The 20,428-nt window shown below is 44.9% G+C and overlaps 1 long non-coding RNA gene across 1 annotated transcript in view; it reads left to right on the top strand.

Moving 5' to 3' along the window:
- Nucleotides 1-13,192: 13,192 nt before the first annotated feature.
- LOC109319151 overlaps nt 13,193-20,428 on the top strand; it is a 10,527-nt gene continuing 3,291 nt past the window's right edge. The window contains exons 1-2 of the long non-coding RNA XR_002103384.1: nt 13,193-13,406; nt 17,431-17,433. This is a non-coding gene — a long non-coding RNA (uncharacterized LOC109319151). The remainder of the gene's footprint in view (nt 13,407-17,430; nt 17,434-20,428) is intronic.

Raw genomic sequence — 20,428 nt, 5'->3', positions numbered from 1 at the left:
ACACACACACACACACACACACACACACACGTCCCTTCCTGTTCCCTGCACCCCAATGCCACTTGAACCCTGCCCTATGCAATCATAGCAGTGGTGGCCCCAGCCCTGCCCTGGCCCCACACTGGGGCAGGCAGAGCCTCCAGACCTCATGATAAAGGGAGAGGAAACTTAGATTAGAGTAAATATGGTAAAAGAAGAAAATTAATTTATTTTTTCAGGCTGTTTAAAACTCAGATGTCACCCTGTCTTATTTCAGCAAGAGGTCGTTATCCATGTTTGGCTTGAAGTTAGGCAAAAGGCAAAGCTACCCTTGTCTTAATTTCACTTTGGGTAGGAGATGTCTCTGAAGATTCTTTATCAAAGCTCTTCTTTACTCCTCCTTTTCCAGTAACGTGTGAACTCCCAGTATTATTATGTTTTGTCAGAGAAGTGCCTGTGGATCAAACAATAATGGAATCCCATTGTGCTGGGCACTGCTGAAACATGGAGTATCTGACATGCTTGGATGGGTCAACATTGTCTTTCAGCAAACTCAACAAGGACCAAGCGTAACATTCCTAATTATTTATAGTGTAAAAGCAAACAAGGTTCTTTTGATGGGTGGGAAATGGGAGAGAATATAGAAAAGCCTGAAAGTTTCCAAGAAAAGGCAATTTTTCAAAAAACCTTTTCAGTTCCCCCTTAAGTGGGTTGTTCTAATAATTTATCTGATTGCTGCTTTCATCCTGAAGGTATACAGAAGCAACATTCAATCATAAGGTTTTAAAGAATCTGACAAAGCTCACACCTCTCTAAAACAGTTTGTCTCTAAGGCTGGAAGGGACCTCAAAGTCATCTAGTTATACCCCTTGCACAGATGCAGGATGTCCTGTTTTTAAACTATCCCAAAAAGATGCTTCTTATCCAACTTCCCTTTGAAAATCTCAAAGGTAAGACATTCAGCTTGTCTGGACAGTTTGTTCTTACTGTCAGAACCCAACAACAGGAGAAAGTTTTCTCTGAGTTTTAATCTTGCGGGGGTAGGGGGCAAGGCAGGTGTCTCTTGAGATATTCTGCCTTCTATATTGTGGCAAAGTGGAGGGGGTCCCTAAAACTAGCCACAGGGCTAGTTTCCCCACCTGCCTCTGGGCATGCCGCTCACCTATCTCTTCTGCCATGCCTTGATGGAACATAATTGAGTGTTAGTTAGGTAGGAAGCTGCCCATTGTACACCCTGATACTGGGGGGGCTATCACAGCTCCATTCCACCCCTACACCATGGCCCAAGCCTCACAGATGGCATCTCAAGCAGTTGGCTCAACTATCCCCTTCATCCATTAGCTGTGGCCCTACTCATGGGACCTTTGGCTTCCATATAATCCCTGGTCCTATCTCAGGCCAGTCAGGACCCCAAGCTTCTTTGCTTATCGTGGGTGTCCCTCACGGTGGGCCCCTGGCCCTTTTGACCCTTCCGGTCCTAGCTCCAGCATTGACCAGTCAAGTCCCTTGGTTGGGTTTATGCCTCCTGCCTGCACTTAGGGATTGGGGTCCCCCATTCCCAGCTCAGGTGCTTCTGGAAGTGTGCCTGGCCCTGTGGGGTCACTCCCCCAACAGGCTCAGGCACCCCCAGGTGCAGCACCCCCTGAAGCTTACCTGGCCTACCCTGCTCTGATGGTATATGGCCCACCCAAAGGTGAAGGTGAAAGTTAAGGCTCCCCTACCCCTTTCACTGGGGTGGTAACTGGCCTGGCATTTCCTGGGGGCTCCAGCACCACTGAGAGCCCCACCAGGCCACCCACTTCCAGCAGGGTGCACTGCCCTGTTTATATAGGCAGCCAGGGATCTAAAATGGCTGCTGCAATCAATCACCTGCTGGCTGTTTGGCTGGGCCCTTAAAGTGGCAGCACCATGCCACACATATCATGGGCCATAATGTTGCTCTATTTCACTGTTCTTTTTCACCTTGTTTGATGTTTAGTGTTTATGGTCTTGGCTGGCATCTTAGCTATAGATACTGCTTCTGCACCAAAGAGATGGATGGGCATCATTTTTCTGAAGTGCTGAGAAACCAGGATTCCCATGGCCTTTCAATTCTACAGTAGTTCATCATGTAATGTAATGGATAAACTACCTCCTCCTTACCCTAATGGAGTTAGTAATCAAATCTATAGGCCCTCCTTTCAAGATGGTCTGAATGAGATGATGGCATGGGTAACAAGGAGGTGTTTTGTTTGCTTTTTTAAAAAACACTTTAAGTGTGTTGAACATAAGAGTCACAGTTAAATTAATAAACAAAAGAATGCATTTCAGCACAATTAAATCAATTATCAGGGAAAGTCAGTTTTAACTAACCAGCTATCACCTTTTTCTGATTAAAATTAATACCTGGAAATTTCAAGGGTTCATTAGTATTTTTTTCCCTCTTTGCTTGCTTAAATCTCCTCAATTGTTCATCTCATCAGTCAGGCAATGTGTTGGAGGATTTTGCAATGTCTCTTTTCAGAAGGATTAAGTACATCTGTGATGTCTGCCTCTCTATAGCCTTGTATGCAGAAGGAATTTGACAGAAAAGTTCCATATTTTTCGTTGTTTATAGTTCCCCAAATGACCTGCTTTTCAAGCAAAGTTTGTTCCCTTCTTGAATGATTGATATTGTATACCAAGATTGTTCCTAGTCTTATTAAATGTGTTGGTAGAACTGCTTGTTACATTTCAGGTGGTGGTAGCTAATATTTGGCATTTAAGGGCCAACACACTCCTCATTTAGGTCCACTTTTTCTGATCACTCAATTCAGATAGTTTATGATTCAACTTTGATTCATGTCACAATGTCCCACTGAGTTACTGCAGATCCTCTACCTTTTGTTTTATTTCCACTTTAGTTCTTAAAGTTTCATCTACAGACATGCCCTCCCTATTCATCATTTCAAACAACTTTATTGAAGATGAAAAAACTTAGAGGGTAGGGAGGGGTCATGGCTGTCAAGGGCTTGACTGAAGTCAATGGAAAAATTCTTGTGGACGTCAGTGGACTATGATTCCCATTTTTAAAACGCATGTGCCTCCCCATCATAACTGTATCCCCATGCTAGCCTATCAGTACCTATGTATTGCTTTGGATCTGATATAAATAGATCTGTGTGTGTGTCTAAAAGAAAACAGCTGTTTAAAATTAAAACACTAGACATTTTTAGTAAGCCATTGGTTCTAATCCAAGAAAAGTCTTTAAAGCATGTAGAGATGTTTATAAATAGAGTTTTCAGTGCTGAAGATGTCATAACTCACAAGTCAAAGACTTATGTCAGATTGTGCCTTGCTCATAGTCTTGTAACTTACACTTGCTGGACCTATTATTATTCCCAAGTCATTTCAGTTTCTAGCTAATATATGCTGTAAGACATACTGGCTGGAACTGAAACTCTACACAACAAATTCACTTTCAACTTTATGAATAGTTAAGGAGACTAGACTCTAAATTAGAGAGTCTTGAAAAAGATTCAGAATAAAGGTGAGACTTTTTCATTTCACTTGGTTTTGTACAAACAAAGCTGCTCATTATTTGGCAATTTCATGTCTGTCAGCATTTCTGAGTTCCAGAAAGAACTTGATCTCCTGTTAGCCCAGCCACAAAAGAGTAGAAGAGCGTAGATCTTTTGAAATAACTCATATTACAATCCAAAGCAATTACTTCTGTACCTTTAGCATAGGCAGAAAAACTCCCTGACATTTTAAGTGCTATCTCCCACACATTTAAATAGTCATCTGAAAGTGAATGCATGTATCTGGCCATATTACTTCAAAAACGCAACACTGTAAATCATTTATTCAGGCAAATGGAAAACCTTTATGCCATACCACCATCTATTTTCTGTGTCACATTTTAGTTCAGGGCAGCAGTGCCCAACCTTTTAAGAGCAGCGGGCTCGGTGCTTGCGATCTGGCTGCACTGCCAACCTTTACTCCACTCCAGTAGGGGAGGGAGGAAGGGAGAGAGGATGGGGGGAGGTGGCTGCAATGTCAGAGGGGGAGGAGGAGGAGAGGGAAAGAGATCCTACCACTGGTAAGCAGCATCCTTAGTGGAAGGGGGAGGGAATAAGCAGCGCGTGCCATAGGGAAGAGAGAACAAGAGATTAGAGAGGGCTGCAGAGGGGATAAGCAGCATGGTGCAAGTCAAAGAAGAGGTATGCCGGGCTGAGCTACTTGCCATTGATCCCCAGCGCGGCAGGCCAGGTCCAGTCACTTCAGGGGCCCAATCCAGCCTGCCAACCATAAACAGAGAAGCACTGATCTGGGGAGAATGCTCAAATATCTTATTGGTATTCTTATTTTTAAGGAAGCCAGGCTCCCAAAGTGAATCCAACTCTATAAGACTTAGCGAGACAAGAACTAGCCAGTTACAGAGCCATAGAGTAGCGAGGGGTAAGCAAGTGGGGAACCAGTTCTGGCACTGATGTTGAGGGGCTGCAAGAATGGTGGCACCTGCTGCTGGCCACCAGGACACAGAAACTGTTCATGAGTCATGATACCTCTAACAGAGAGCACTAGATCAGTTTCTTTTCCATAATCTGTCTTGCACCTTTATGATTTACAATTGCACAAGCACTGTATATGCCATTGGCAAGCAGGGCATTCCTTTTTTTGGAATGATCTAGAGCTTCTTTTACTAGCTCTAGGCAGTCATGAGATTGTGATCCCTCAGCTGCTGCTGTTTCCCATACTGATGCCTGGTGTAATGTAAGAGAGATTTAAAAATTCAGCTTCCTAGGACAGCATTTTCTTTAAGCTTCCCAGGTTCCCTCCCCTAAGCAGAGTACAGGTGCAGTGGTCAAAAGTGCATGAGAAATCTGATTTATAATACAGCTATCACTTTCAAGTAGATGAGGTATGCATACACCTAACTTTCTTTAGTAAATATTTAATTAGTTACGGAAGATATAGCCGCAGCTGCTAAGAAGGATCTACAACACAGCAGTTCTGCAACACCCCCTGCATTCAGACATAAATGCTAAATGTGGCTAAATGTTTCCACTGTGACCACTGCTTCTGGGTGCCTCAATATTTGGAGCTCCAAGTTATGAAATGGGCTGACTACCCAGTATTCCAGCTGACAGAGGTGTGAGCTGTGACATTCAATCTATCGGAACAATGAGAAATAGTCTGTCTCAAGTTGGCTACCTGAAATCGGTCAAATGCATGTTTAAACTGTGCACCTGAATGCAGAGAAAGAATATTGCACTTGCAATACTTCTAACACAAGTGAGCAAAACAGTTCCAAGTTAGGCCTCCAGAAATCTTGAAATTGTCCCAGAAATCAATGGCATTGCTAATAATAAATAAATGAATCTCTGGTCTTGGATTCTTTTGGATATATTCTGGTTGCAATTTCACACTTTTCTTGGCAGTCATGAGAGCTGGATTTTCTCTTAAAGTAAAGCTGAGACATACATAATCACTTGACTCTAACAATCCAAGCTCTTTCAAAAATATCCGGTATCGCATGACTCCTAGATAGAATCACCAAAGTTGGCAATGCTATATCTGTAATTTCTACAGGGTTAATAATTTGATACCTCCTCCCTAATTTGATATAGGGAAAAAAATGAGAACTTCAACTACTGTATTTTTTTTTAATATAAGGATTCCTTAAATTAAGGATGAGCCCAAATTTGCTGACTAGCAGTTTAAGAAGAGAAATCAAATAAATAAACCTTTACTAGGACACAACCTCTAGGGTGCATATAAAAGTTTCTTGCTTGAATTTAAGATGAAGGCCATTTTTAGAAGAAATAGCCATTTTTAAGAAGTACATCTTATATTCAAAGGGATATGGTATTTACTTTATCAACCTGACAATGGGAGGGGAAAAAAATGAAACTGAAGATTGTGAGTAACTTGGGCCTGTCTACATGTGCGTTTGAACACACCTAAATTTAATGCTCATTGGCTTAATGGGCATTAAGCGGCTTTAGGCAGGCATCTACACATGCAGGTGCTAAAAAGCATTAACACTGTGTGGACTGATTTGGGACTAAAGTTAGTCTGAAGTCAGCCCACACACACAGCATTAATGTGCTTTAATCTAGTGCATCTACACATCTTAATACACTTTAACGATTTATGCCTAAATTTGATACCTGTATTTGCAGGTATCAAATGTAGGTACAATTAGCCCCAAATCACCATTTTTAAAGCTCATTAAGGGCATGCACATATAGATACATTCCCTAATGCACCTTAAATTTATGCTAATATGCCTTAAAGTGTCTTGTGTAGACAAACCCTTTATGGGACAAGGATCCAGATTGCTGGTCTGAATCCCACTCTGGTTGGTAATGACCAGGGATCCTGGTCTTCTCTGTTGAAAAATCCTGAGTTCTCTGATAAAAATTCTCAAACTCTCTGATTTAAAAACCCCAAAATCTGTGTTTTTCCATGATTAAAGTGAAACGCACTATATATATAGGTATCAATTGAACAAAATGTTTTCTTGATATATTTATAAGTTGAAAGCAGTTTGAAAGCCTACCAGTGTCTCAATCATTATAATAAAATACATTCTAAATACCTATATATTTTGGCATCTGATTGTTTTTTATCATGGAAAAATCAGAGCTCCCTCTGCCCCTTCACTCTCCAGGAAGTGGGTCCAACTGCAGCTGTCCCATTTCTCCCTACCCCAGCTGCTTTGTGGCACTTAGCAGCCCTGATATGCCCAGTGCCCTGCCCCTACCCATGCCATTAACCCTTACTCCCAACCCATAGCCCCCTGGCCCTGCTAGTGCCCCTCGTTCCCAATCCACAGCCCCCACCCCCCAGGTTCCCCTCACTCTTGACCTGCAGCCACCCCCATCCCTTCTGCTGCCCCCACTCCCAATTTGCAGCCCCCTCGCCCTGCCAGTGCCCCTCACTCCCAACCCACAGTTCACCACCCCCAGTCCTGCTGGTGCCCCTCACTCCTGACCCACAACCCCTTGTCCCCCCAGCACAGAGCTGTTGCCCCCACTGCTGCCAGGCAGGCAGGGGGCACCTTGCCATGGTGATGCAGCTGGTGTGGGGCACCCTACAGCAACGACATCACCAAGCTTTTCCACCCTTCAATGCCAGGTCCCACCCATTGGGCTGTGGAGGCCCAAGGGGAGGGCAGCAGGGCAGGGAGTCCCAAGCCCACAGTGGGCAGCCCATATCCTCCCAAACTCTGCGCACAAAATGAGTGGAGGCATATGCCCCCCGTACCTCCTCCTCTTGAGTGCATGCACCCCTGCCAACCCATGAATGAGCCACCTGTGGCTCTGTCCCACTTGCTGGCTGGGCACTGCAGCTGTGCATTTCTGCCCCTCGTCCTGGGCCCCACTCTGGCTAGGCACGTAGACACATGCACATGGCACCCCCTGCATCCCGCTCCTCCCAGCCCCAAGCAGCCCCTTGCAGGCTGGAGCTCTGTCAGCCTGCAAGGGGAAACCTATGGTTTCCCACATTTTTCTCCTTTAAAGAAGAATTTTTTTCTCCTTTAAAAGGAGAAAATCCATAGTTTTCCATGGCAAAAAGAAACCTCAGATCCCTGGTAATGACAGATGGTTGTTAGGGGTCCTGTGTGATGTATCTAGATTGTAAATGACTGGCATGTTTTGTGCCCATGTGGATGCTATCTGTGGACAAGGCAAAAATGGATGGGCTGGGGAGAGTGAATTATTTTCCCCTCTAAGAGATAATCCACTTCCTTGTGGTCAGGGCAAGCACTTTGGCTGGGATTATATAACAGATTGTTACTAGTGCCACCCAGTTCATTCTGTGGAAAGGCCTTTGCTGTCCACAGACATCAGTTCAGTAGCACTAAACACTCTTGGTAGAAGCTGACTTCCTGTAAAAATGACTCCATGAAAACCTGCACTGGAGTGAGTCACGCAGATTTTCTTTATGATCTGCATATACTTTAATAAGGAAGTGAGCCTCTCTTTTAAACTATTAGCAAAATAATCAGTACTGGAAAACCATAATATTAAACCCTGCCTCACCAGTAAATATGAAGATAATTTCCTTAGCCAGCAAAGGGCATGTCTACTCATTGATTAATGTGCCATAATTACAGAGTATTAAGTTTAGTACCTGTAATAACAGGTACTAAACTCAAGGCATTGTAATTGGTACTACTGTCCATTAGCACAGATGAACATTTTTTATGTGACATTAATGCACTTTAGACTAAATCTGCTGCACATTAGTGCATTAGCACGGTTTTTGCCAGTCACACTAATGCGCAGTAGAATTAGTCTCATGTAGATTCACCCAGAGTCTCCATAACAAGTGAAGGTGCTAGGTTGTATAGACAAAAAAGGTGTCTGTAGTGCATGCACATAGCAATGACAAAGAGTTTGTAGGAAGCATTCCAGGTGTCCTGTCCTTGACCTGTCATTACACTGTGGGCACTGAGCAGGTGAAGCAGACTACAAAGTTAGGAACCCAAGAAGACTGAGGGAACAGGTCAGAGAAAGCATTTGTTGCTTTTATTCTGATCCTTTTAAGAATAAGATACAGTAAAACTAAAACATGCTATAGCTCTGGATTTCAAATCAATAGCCAAGCCCCTGCTGAACCCAGAGCAAAAACTGATTAGTCAGAAAGAAAAAAATGCAAAGGCATAAATAGCAAGGAAGAATAAAATACAAAAAACAACAAAATATTTGTGTGTGTGCACGTGTATGCATGTGCATGAATCTACACGTGCCATTAATGTGCAGCAAGAAACTCTGGTGCATATTGTACTGGAGCATATAGCTCCAAGGTGCCATGTTTGAACATGCACCTGGGACTGCAACACATTGAGCTGGGTCAGAGCAGCCCCGGCTGGCAGGGTGCTTGAGGAATCGGCCTGCCAGTCCATGTTAACCTGACTTAACATGCCACAGAGGGGCTGACTAGGCCACAAGAGTGCTCCAGTTTGAGGGTAGCCAGCAGGTACCCCCACACTGAAGTGCCCTCTTGTCCCAGCCAGCTAGGTCAGCATCTACACATTTATTGCTGTGGAGTAAAAACTCCACATCAGGGTAGTACTTATATATATTTACAAGTACTAACCTGGGCAGAGTTGATTAGTTTCCTACAGCCTAGTAGCACTGCACGTGTAGATGCTGAGACATTTACTGTGGAGCTAATTAGGCAACTCCTCAGTAAATATCTCGTGTCAATGTGCCCTGTGTACAGGAGTCTTTCAGATCTGTTTTAGTGACACACACACACACACACACACACACACACATATATAAAGCTTTTCTTGATATATAACTCAGAGCAGGCCAACCCCTCAAATATTGGCTAGCTTTTCAGGCAGGTCTTGCACTGTGTTGTAGTATAGGCATACCCCTAGTACAAGTTTAGGCAGTAGTGGGGTTTGGCTCTGCTCTTGTCATAGGGATCACTGGTGCCTGTGAAGAGCAGTCAGGCTATTACTGCCCATCTCCCAAGTAACCTAGAATTCTTTGTCTCCTTCTCTCGTATACTTTTTTCCCCCTCTAGACACCATTAATGTGGTAGAGCCACACAACAGCTTTATCGTTGATGCTTGCCAGGTCTTCATCCTCAGTGTGCATGTGTGCTGCACACATAAGGAGCTAGTCAGCTGTCTGTGGTGCATCACCACACTCATATATTGGACTATCCTCTAAACCAAACTTATAGAATTTTTTCTGATTTCAAGACATCACCTAGCCCTGCTCTACCCTAGAGTGCCTTTATGGCATAGCTCTGACTGTTAGTACATAATTAACAGGCATAACTCTGCCAGCAAAGGTCTTAGGGCCAGCTTCAATTCCACATATTAAACACATAAGTGCACTTAGGTGTCTAAGTGCAATCCTCTTCCACCTTAAAACCAATTAATACAGAGTGGGTCCTCCTCCTTCCTTGCTTTGTAACACAGCCTGAAGGATAGGGTGACAGGGTGTTACAGAAGTAAATGCATTAATGGGTTTTTCAGGACTCAAGCAGGGTGGAACCGAATTTGGTGGAGAGGTGGACCCAAGGCTGCAGGGGTGCAGGCAGGGGGCAGAGGTAACAGGGGGGCAGGCACAAGCAGGGAGGCAAGCTGCTTGACTTCCCTACACCATTTGCCTCCCCATTGCCTGCCCCCCTGCAGTGAAAGGAAGGATGAATTTAAGACAACTCTCCAATAAGTAGATTCTGTACATGGAAAATTATAACCAATTTATACATTTTCCATGTATAGAATCTAATTATTGGGAGGTTGCTTTAAATTCAGGGGTGTCTAAGATTCAAGTAAAGATGGTAGGTGTCATATGTCATATGTCCACTTCTGTGTACATCAGTATAAATGTGTTAATGTGTCCAGGCTCTAACTGGATGCAGCATTTTAGACTTGATAGTGGGAATTGCAACCACTGGGACAGGGAGATGGCTGTTTAAAAGCTACAGAAATATTGTCAGTAAAAGAGAGGACACTAATGGGGATAAATTAGGGGCATGGCAGGAAAGCACTAATTGATGTTTTTGTGACTTCTGTGTTCCCTTTCCCTCTAACACTTGTCCACATGCCTTGATCCTGCTAATGAGTGAAGAAGCCTCAATGTCTCCCTGGAACGCGTAGCTCATCATCCCAGTTTTCTCAGACTGGAACAATCTCTCCTGTTTGGGGGGACACCATTTTGATGGGTGAGGAAGTAATTCAGTCTCATTGGGCTTTTATCTCATAGCTGAGACTGTCAGCAGGTGCCAAATGTAATCAGCCAAATCAAAAATAGAACGAGGCCCCCAAATCATGAGATACAGGGCACTAGAGATCCTCTGAATGGAATGGATTTTGGGTCGCCACTGACTAGGAAAGGATCAGAAGCAGGTGAGAGAGTTAATAAACCTCATTATCAGTCCCACCGTGCTCACCAGAACTTCTGAAAGTGGGGGAAAATAGATATAACTGTTTCAAAGCACTGCTGTTCTGTAGCAATTCGTGCTTGTCTTCCCTTCCTACCAGACTTGAGAGAGAAGCAAATAAAGCATCGCTCTCAGTCAGCAGGCAGTTGCCATCCCTTTATCTCCTCTCATCTATTAACTATCCCGTGTCTTGGAGTTTGAATTGCTTCTTGGAGTAGCTGTGTTGCCACTTCAGAGACTGAGGGCTGGTAGCTTATTGCTCCTTTATCCTGGAGTGACTAGGGAATCAGTTTTCCTCCTGAAATAAGACCACCCTGAGCTTCCCTAAAATTCACCCATAGCATATTCTAACAAATTAATTCTTGTCCTTGAAGTGGCAGGACAGAGACAATCCCCCTGCTTTTACCCACAGCAAGGTAAAGGATGTTTTTAATGTCTTGGGCAACTTGCTTGTAGGTGTGCAGTAGAGTAGTTCCCAAACTTTTTAATAATAAGTTAAACAGACATTTAACAGGGACAGCTTAGTCAGTGTTAGTCCTGCAGGGGGCTAAACAAAACGCGACCTCCTGATATCCCCTTCAGCCCTAATATAGGATTCTATGACTGGAAGGGGCCTCTTGGGCCATTGAGTCCAATCCCCTCATTTTATGGGTCCCTGGGGCCCACTGCCCAAACATGGAGTCATCTGAGTGCTATGCATAAGCCCTCCTCTGAGCCAGCTGGTGCCCTGCTCCTGCACTTGCTCTGAACTGACTTTGCACCCAAGGCTACTGGCTGATGGGACAGAGCTAGGTCTGCACGCATGCATGCACGCGCACACACACGCACACATGTGCATGATAGGAAAAAACCAGCCCAGCTTCTGCAAAGGCAAATGGCACCTCACCAATTAGTTAGAATGGATTAAACATCACAGCAGCACAATGAATAAAGAACAGTTAGGCAGCACTTGTTTGGATTTTTTAAAAAATCCCCATATCCGGGGGCTGATGAAGAGAAGTAGTAGTCATGAGAGGCAAAATATTTCTGTGGATTATGAACTGGCTACAAAACAGAGAAAAGAAGAATACATTATCACTGGTAGTGGCATAGCTGTGATGGTTCAGGGAATATGTGAGAAGTAGGGTTAGTTTGGCAATCTTTCTGTTGGCCCAACTTTACAGTTGGGAAAGATCTTAGATGAACTTTTGGACATAAAATGCCCTTTTCTCAGGTCTGGGAAAGCAGAAGAAATAGCCTACACTGCATACTAGGTAGAACAATTACTTTTAGACAGGATCCGTTGGAGCAGTATTACTTGAACTTCTGACCTCCAGCAATCTCTGATATTTTTTGGACGGTTTCTGGGTTCATCTGTCCTCTGAACTATGGGTGGTGTGAATTTGCTTTTCCAGCACAAGCTGCATTCTGTTTCCCTTGGATGTACCAGTGAAGGGAGTGTTACTTGTTCATTCAGATGAGAGAAAAATTAACACAGAGCATGTAACGCACTTGGCAGTGGGGAAAAAGGCATCTTGAACCAAAAACACAAGTCTAAATTTAGTCCCATGTTTTGATTCTGGCTCCTGGAAGTACGTTTCAGCTGCACCTGTGTAGCACGTTGGGGTCCTGGGGTGGCCATGACTGTGATCACAGAGCTTCTGGCCATCATCTTTGAAAACTCATGGCAATTGGCAGAGGTCCCAGAAAATTGGAAAAGGGCAAATATAGTGCCCATATTTAAGCAAGGGAAAAAGGAAGATCCAGGGAACTACAGACGAGTCAGCCTCGCCTCAGTTCCAGGAAAAATCATGAGAAGGGAAGGCACCCAAGCGGCGAAGCAGGGTACAGTCACAGAACCACCTCCCTCAGCACCCTCAGGTGCATCCAGTCCTGCCCATTAGGGACCAAATAGTTCCTAACCTATTTTTTTGCCAGAGTTGGCTGCTCATCTCCTTCCCATATTATGCTGCCAGGTGCAATAGTCTGGGCAGGGCCAGCCCCACAGCTAAGGCTCCCCCTGTGTCCGGCCACTTGCCACAAACCCCACCCCCACTGCCAATGCTAGCTTCACATCCCACCATTCGCCACCCCCCTCCATCGCCACTGCTGGCTTCTTCAGGACGGGGGGCCCCAAAACTATGTCTTGCAGGGGGCCCCAAAAAATTGTGGGCTGGCCCTGAGTCTGGGAGCTGAGCTTGCCTGTGAAGACTGAGGTGGAAAAGGCATTGAGCACTTCAGCCTTTTCTGCATCGTCTGTCACTAGGTTGCCTCCCCCATTCAGTAAGGGACCCACACTTTCCCTGACCTTCCTCTTGTTACTGACATACTTGTAGAAACCTTTCTTGTTACCCTTCACATCCCCTGCTAGCTGCAACTGCAGTTGCACGTTTGCCTTCCTGACTTCATCCCTGCATGCTGGAACAATACTCCTATACTCCTCCCTACTTATTTGTCCAAGTTCCCACTTATAAGCTTCCTTTTTGTGACTTAGCTTACTGAAGAACTCTTGGCTAAGCCAAGCTGGTGTTCTGCCATACTTGCTAGTCTTCCTGCACATAAGGGTGGTTTGTTCCCTTCACTCTTGGTAAGGCTTCTTTAAAGTATAGCCAGCTGTCCTGGACTCCTCTCTCCCCCAAGTCTGGCTTCCCAGGGGATCCTGCCCATGAGTTCCTAAGTCAAGGTCTGCTTTTCTGAACCCCAGGGTCCTTATGCTGCTGCTCTGCTGAAGAACTGATCTCAGTTATGCAGTTTCCTGTAAGTAGCATAGTTTAGATCCGTAGTGAACAAAACACACATTTGCCTTTTGGTGGGGCAAGCCTCCAGTCTTAGACTGGTTTAAACATGGCAGAGCCCAGTCTATGTGTGCAAATCGTCTGTTCTGTTACTGGTATAGAACAGTTTCCAATCACTTATACCAGTAAAAGTATAATGTCTGTGCCTAGCCTGAATTGCCTGCATAGCCACATTACCTCTGGCTTTGAACTTATCAGTTCTCATAAGCTAAGCAGAATGGAGCCTTATCAAGGAGTTGGATGGGGATTGGCAGAGTCTTAGGAAGAAAATAACTAGAGTGTCATTTGGAGACAAGATGAGGGGTCAGTAGCTGGTAATCATGCTACTGATACAGAGAAGCCTTAACCTGGTTTTAGGGGGATTTGTGCTACTGGGAGTGCTGTCTTGCAGGTGATTGAAAATCCTGACCTTTGGTATTAGGAGAAATCTTGTGCAAAATGCAGTGAAGTGTATCAACCCTGCGTCCTGACTGACTCCCAGATCTGGTCATTCCAATCCTTGCTCCTTCTTCTAAAATTCCCCTGCTGTTCTGGCAGCATCTTCCTCCACAGTACTAAGGAAACAGACAGGCAGCATTGATATCTGCTGCTAGACAGCTGCTGTGGGATGAAAGACACTAATCAGATGTAAATCATTAATTATCAGCAGCTGCATCTGCCAGTTAGAGACAGAAGAGGAGGAAGGAACAGCTTCCTGGTATCATTACACAAGTCTAGCTCATCACTGCATGAAGAGGCCAAGGCAGCAGGTCTTAACAGGCTGCATGGCTCAGGCAGGTTTATGATTTTGCCAGTTTTATAAATGGGGAAGTAGGACTAAGTGACTCACCGAGGTCAGGAAGACAGTGGCAGAGGGGGAACCTGGCCTTAGGTCTTGATTAGCATTAGCTAGTATATTAAACACCAGGTCGTTCCTTCTACACCAGAGCAATCTCAATAGCCTCTGACTTCTTGGTATCCGTAGCTAACCAGCCAGCCCGCACGAAGGAGGTATTTTGTGTTATGAATAGTTGAGATTGTAAACTCACCTCTGCCTGGTCGCTAGATCAACCATCAGAAACTAACTGCTACAAACCATGTCCTGGTTGAGAGGGCAGCCTTCTTGTTACATTCCAGCTCAATAGATAAGAAGCACAAAGAGGACAGGCTACTGCCGTTCCCCAGACCCATTCAGTGCCAGTCAGATCTGGAATACAGGACTGCTTCCTTCCTTCCACGTTCTGCCTGGCAAACTCAGTGTCACCTCGTCACATGTTGATCACAGTACACATCCATGGGACTATGCTGGGAACACTTTGTATTTCCAATGTTTGTAAAGTGCCTTTTACAAAAACGTAGGACTGTCCCAGGTAGGTACTGCTGTAGTGGCCGTGTTTGGTTGGTAGCCACCAAATGGGACATTGGTGGCCACAGCCGATTGCAAACTCAAGGTGGCAGCTCTGCCCCTGCTGCAATCTAAAACTGTTTCTTCCTGGTGTAAACTGTAAGTTGTTTGTTCAGAGCCCAACACAATGTGGCCATGATCCTTGTTCTGGTCTTTGGGCAGTACTGTGGTATGGCTTATTAAATATTATGTGCAGGTGGGAAATTACAAGCATCCCAAACCAATCCCTCAGTGCCAATCTTGGTACCTGGAAGTTGCTAAACACCTCTCTTTCCAATGGGACAGATGTTTCAGAGGTGCAGTTGCACAACAACAAGGGAGCTGCAGGTGAAAGCAAATACAAGGTCAAAAACAGAGTTGCCCCTAACTTGCATTAAGGACAAGCAAAAAAAAAAGCCACGTGTTTCCCAAAATTCATATCCTGTCAATGGCTTTCTTATACCTTACAAACATACCCTTTAAAAGGAGTTTGCCCTGGTAGTACAGCAAAATGTCTTCTTTCCCACCCTCTTGCAGGAAATGCTGTCCATTCCTAACTACTTCAGAAATATGCCCTCAGTCTCTAGATCAGGCCTTCCCAACCTTTTCCTCAGCATGATCCCATTTAAACACAGGACATTTTTTGTGACCCCAAAATGATGCAGACAGGATCAACGAGTCATAAATATGGCATTACAATGCTTTCATGTCCTGTACTTCTTTCATTGCTCGTTCTCATCCTCGTCATTAGTTTTATTGCTAGAGCTCAAAGCAGAAAACTTTTCAGAGAAAAGCATCCATGTTAGATTTCTCTGTCATGTAAAACGTATTCCAGGCAGCCAGTATCAACATACTGATTTTACATCAGCTTCCTGTAATGCACAAGCGCCTTGCATCGGAGCTGCAGCTGTTGTGCGTGGATGAATAACTCCCATGCGCAAGAGCTGCATATTTATGAACATGAAGCATATTCATCATAATCAGTTGACACCATCAAATGTCTTTGCAACCCCATTTTTTATCGTTGTGACCCCAAGGTTGGGAACTACTGCTTTAGGCAGATAAGCTTATTTGGGTAAATATGTTATCTTCTATTAGACCAAGTGAATAGTTGGAAAAATTGTTCTTTGCAAGTTTTTGGGTATAGGCACCCTTCCTCAGGCATAGGGTGAGCCTCCTGGCCTTTGTCATCTCAGGCTCTAGTGCATGTGAGCCTGTAGCCATGGCCGAGGTACTGAGTGCCTTCTTGAAAGCCCTGACTTCTCTCTCCCAGCTCTTCCATCAGCCCACTGTGGAGCCAGCTGCAAACATGCAAACAGAAAAACATGTCTGGGCATCAGCCTGCTAGCCTAGGCTTCACTTCATATCTTATCTCCAGGGAGTCTAATTTCAGTCAAGACAGCATTTGTCCCAATCCTGTGGCATGCTCTGGGGACATCTCCCCCCTTGCTTCTGCAGTAGTAGGTGGCTTTTTTGAAAAGCAAAGGTGAAGCAAGGAAGAAAGGAGAATAAATCCTAAAGAAAACATTCAGAAAAAAAAAAAGCAAAGGAAAAAGGGGGGGGGGAAAACCTGACAGGAGAAAAAGGCATTTGTGTTTGGGAATGGGACAGACATAGGCACTATGCATGGAAGAATGGCAGACACATGTGCCTCTGCTTTACACAGATTGGGCAAAGCTGAATTTAATGAAGGCCTAGAAAGTTCTCTGAAGCTGAGAGTTACTGAGGGCTTTTTTCATAAGGGAGTACACAAAAGGCCCATCTCTGGGAAAGTGGGGTCAAGTGAAGATAAAACTCTACAAAGAGCCCCCACTCTGGTTTGCTCTGTTTGCCCATGTCTAATTATGCTAATTAGGCTGTGCAATGCATGGGGCCTTGTATGCACCCCACAGGTTTAAACCGAGATGTTTATGACTTGCCGTCGTGGCCAGCACTAAGCAGTTTGTGTTTGCATATTGCGTGGCTGATGCATGAGGATACCCATGACCACTCATAAGACCTCACCCCTGCCATAGACCTGGTCTGGCATGTGGTTATCTCCCTGTGCAGTTTAGTGCCCTTGCCGTGAGGACAGGCACTTTGCAACTGGTCTTGTTGAACTGGTTTGGCAGGTCCAGTAGGAAATTCCAGAGCCTGTTGCTATGGGCTCCTGGTGCTGCTCTGTGTGTGTACTTTCAGGGCACAAGCTGTAGTCCTTCTCCACAGAGGCCTCTTCTAGGGCTTTTGGGCTGACCTGTGGAGAAACTAGAGCAGGGTGTGTGGTAATGAAAGGTTAAATGCAGACCCAAGGGGTGAGCGGGAAGTGAGTAAGCAGATGGAAAGGCCAAAGCAAGTAGCCATTGGAAATTGTGAGCTGGCACTGGATGACTGTCTAAACACAGGAACCATTCCTTATGCCAACTGGGTTAGGCAGGAGCACACTTCAAAGCACAGGATGTGTTTTGCCCATGGCCCTTGGCCAAGCATGGGAGCACAGCTTCCAAGCACACAACAGACAGTTGAAGAATGGGGTTGAATATGGTGCAGGGAGGAGTAGTCAGGGTGGGTAGCAACACAGGGACAGCATGCCATGCAAACTTTCCCAGTAGTGGTCACACACTGGAGTGGCTCTGCCCCCACAGGCAATTGTGAAAGGGCTGGTGTTGACCTGCCATTGGGGTGATTCCCCAGAAGGGCTTCCTTAGACCAGGCCCATCTGGGGGGTGATAAATGTGCTCTTCTCCTCTGCCACTTGCTAGGCCCCCACAGAGGTATTGCCATGGCAGAATCGCAGAAAGATCAATATATAAGCAAGGCTCACTGGTTCCTGAAGAGAGGCAATGTCCGCGTTTTCAGAGTCATATGTTGCCATACTTCCTTTAACAATGCCTCCCAGCAAACTCCCTAAGCCTGACAGGTTTTGAGGCCATCCTCTCAATGACCCAGCACACACCCTGAAACCCATTAAGTGTCAGGGTGGATGAAGGAGGAAGAAAGTCTCTTATCTCTCTTCCCTGGCTGCCCACATTCTCTTGAGCAACCCTCCTCACCACCAAAACTGCCCCATATAGACTCCGCCTTTGCAACCAGTGTCTTGGAGTTTCTTTCATGCCAAAAATCTGCTCTGTTCAGATAGTCTCTCTCTAGTGAGGTCCTTGGGAACTGTCATTCAGATTTTCCCAGAATGTGCTGCCACCATAAATGTGCTGCCACCATCACAGGCAGGGGGCTTGTGCAGGTGAATAAATATGGTTGAGATGCCAGAAAAGCTGCTGCACGGGCTGTTACTTGTAACCAGGTGAAATGACTGTGCCTCTGGCTGGTAGCAAAATTCCCCTTGTTTTGACACTAGAGTTTTCTGCAGCCCCAGGTGCCAGGAGGAACAGCAAAAAGGCTGGCCTTAAAACCCATGCTTCGTGCTTGTTCCATCATTGCCCTTGTACTTGAACAGAGCCTCTCTCCTCCTGCAAAATTTTCCACAATCACCACCTTCTCCAGGCACATTCCACTGATACCTGGCTACATCACATACTGCATTGTCATATATATTATCCCCGCCCTGTACCAACTGGAACCCGGGCAACAGAAACCCTTTGAACTAGGGCATGTGTGCATTCTTTGGCATGGCTCTCCTGCTGCCTGGCATTGTGTACTTTTTCAGTACAACACGTGGGATCTTCCAGTGGCTTGCCTGTATTTCAGCTCCTCAGCCCTGTGTGTTCTCCAAAGAGGACATTGCTTCAAAGGGGCCACCTGTGTTGTAATGTCAACCCTACACGGGAAACCATTTGCAATATGAGTCCCCACAACTCCAAAAAAAAATACACCATGCAACCTTGCACTGGGCTGAGAAGGTGGGGAGGGGATAATCTGTCTTTGGGGTCAGTCACATGCCTGGATTCCATGCGTAGTATGTTTCCAGTCTTGTCTATGTTACAGTATGTTGCTTGTATTTAAAATAAGTATGTGGCAGATAATAGCATGTGCATCACACCTGGAAAGATACAGATATGATTTTGAACAATTAAGTCAAAGGTCCAACCCAAGCTGTATGCCCCCTTGTATTAAGTAGCACTAGTTCCTGTGGCCAGGATACACAAGGGAGTGATGCAGCAAGCATCGCATCCAGCTGCCTTGGACTGCCCAGCCTGAATGACCCATTTACGTCTGGGTCAACTGTAAATGGACTTTTGGGGCAATAATCTAGAGCAGGGCTTGAACTCACAGGACCATGAAGCTTGTTAATACCCACTGGAAGCTAACTGGTCCTTATTTAAGGCCTCCTCCAAAATAGGACTCTCTCTAGTTTCTGTCTCAGAAGGATAGAGCAGAGCTGCATCGTTCTGCAAAGAGAATTCTGGCTGTTGGGTCTATTTTTCTCCCTAATGAAAGAGAAAGAAGAAAATGGGGCCAAATTACTTATGACTTGTCTTCTCCAGGGTCTTGGCCTTACTTCAGCCACCAGCAGTTAGTCTTTACTGTTTTCTTCTGTTTTCCCATTAGTGAGCTGTTGGAAATTAGTGCTGACATTTTTCAAGGTGCCAAAAACTGGCCACATGAGGAAGTTTTACCGGCAAAAATATATCAGGAAAAAAATTTAAACCCACATCAGGTACTGTTAAGCTAGCAAAAATGTTCATTCAGGGAGGTGGTTTAAGCTACACAGAATAAAGAATATCAAAAAGGACTTTTGATAGGATAAGTGGAATCTCTGCTGGGGAAGGTTGCTGATATGGCTGTATGCTGACAAACCCTTTTTAGTATGGACCAGTGGCTTTCAACCTTGCTAGACTCAAGGACTGCCTTGGAAAATTCTGGCTTTTAGTTTTCACTCATTTTCTGGCTATAGAAAACTAGTAGCACTATTTTTCTGTTGCAAAGAACTCAGACCACAGCAGGTCTGAATGTTTTTAAAGTTATGGATTCCTATTTGAAATCTCTAAGTTTATCTTGTGACTCATGTTTGCACACCTAACTGTTAACATTGTGTAGCACCCTGTGCCACCCATGAAAACATCTTGAGGCACCTTAGGGTGCAATGGCACCTAGTGAAGAATCACTGGTGCACACAAACCATTTGTGTGTTGGTCCAACTCCTAGTCAAAGATTCTCTTAGGCAGACAAGGTTCCTTGGGTAGATGTGATATCTTTTATTAGACTGATTAAATAGTTGGAAAAATTATTCTTTGCAAGCTTTCAGGCACAAACACCATCCTTCAGGCCTTCAACCAACATGACTAAAACCAACAACCCTAAGGACAGACATTACACATAAACCGGTTGAAGTGATCAGAAACTGATTTAAACCTGTAACAGAACAGATGTTCAGTGCACATAAACCAGTTTGAAAATGGCTGAAACTAGTTGGAAATAAACCTGGTAGCAAGAAGAAGTCTCAGGGTAACATTGGACCCCTATGGGGCGGGGCGGGGCAGGGCAGTTGGTGATGGAC

The sequence above is a fragment of the Crocodylus porosus genome, unplaced genomic scaffold, assembly GCF_001723895.1.
Source record: "Crocodylus porosus isolate Cpor-Errol unplaced genomic scaffold, CroPor_comp1, whole genome shotgun sequence".
Classification (NCBI taxonomy): Eukaryota; Metazoa; Chordata; order Crocodylia; family Crocodylidae; genus Crocodylus; species Crocodylus porosus.
The sequence above is the reverse complement of the archived record's forward strand: the minus strand, read 5'-3'. Positions and strand labels throughout refer to the sequence as shown.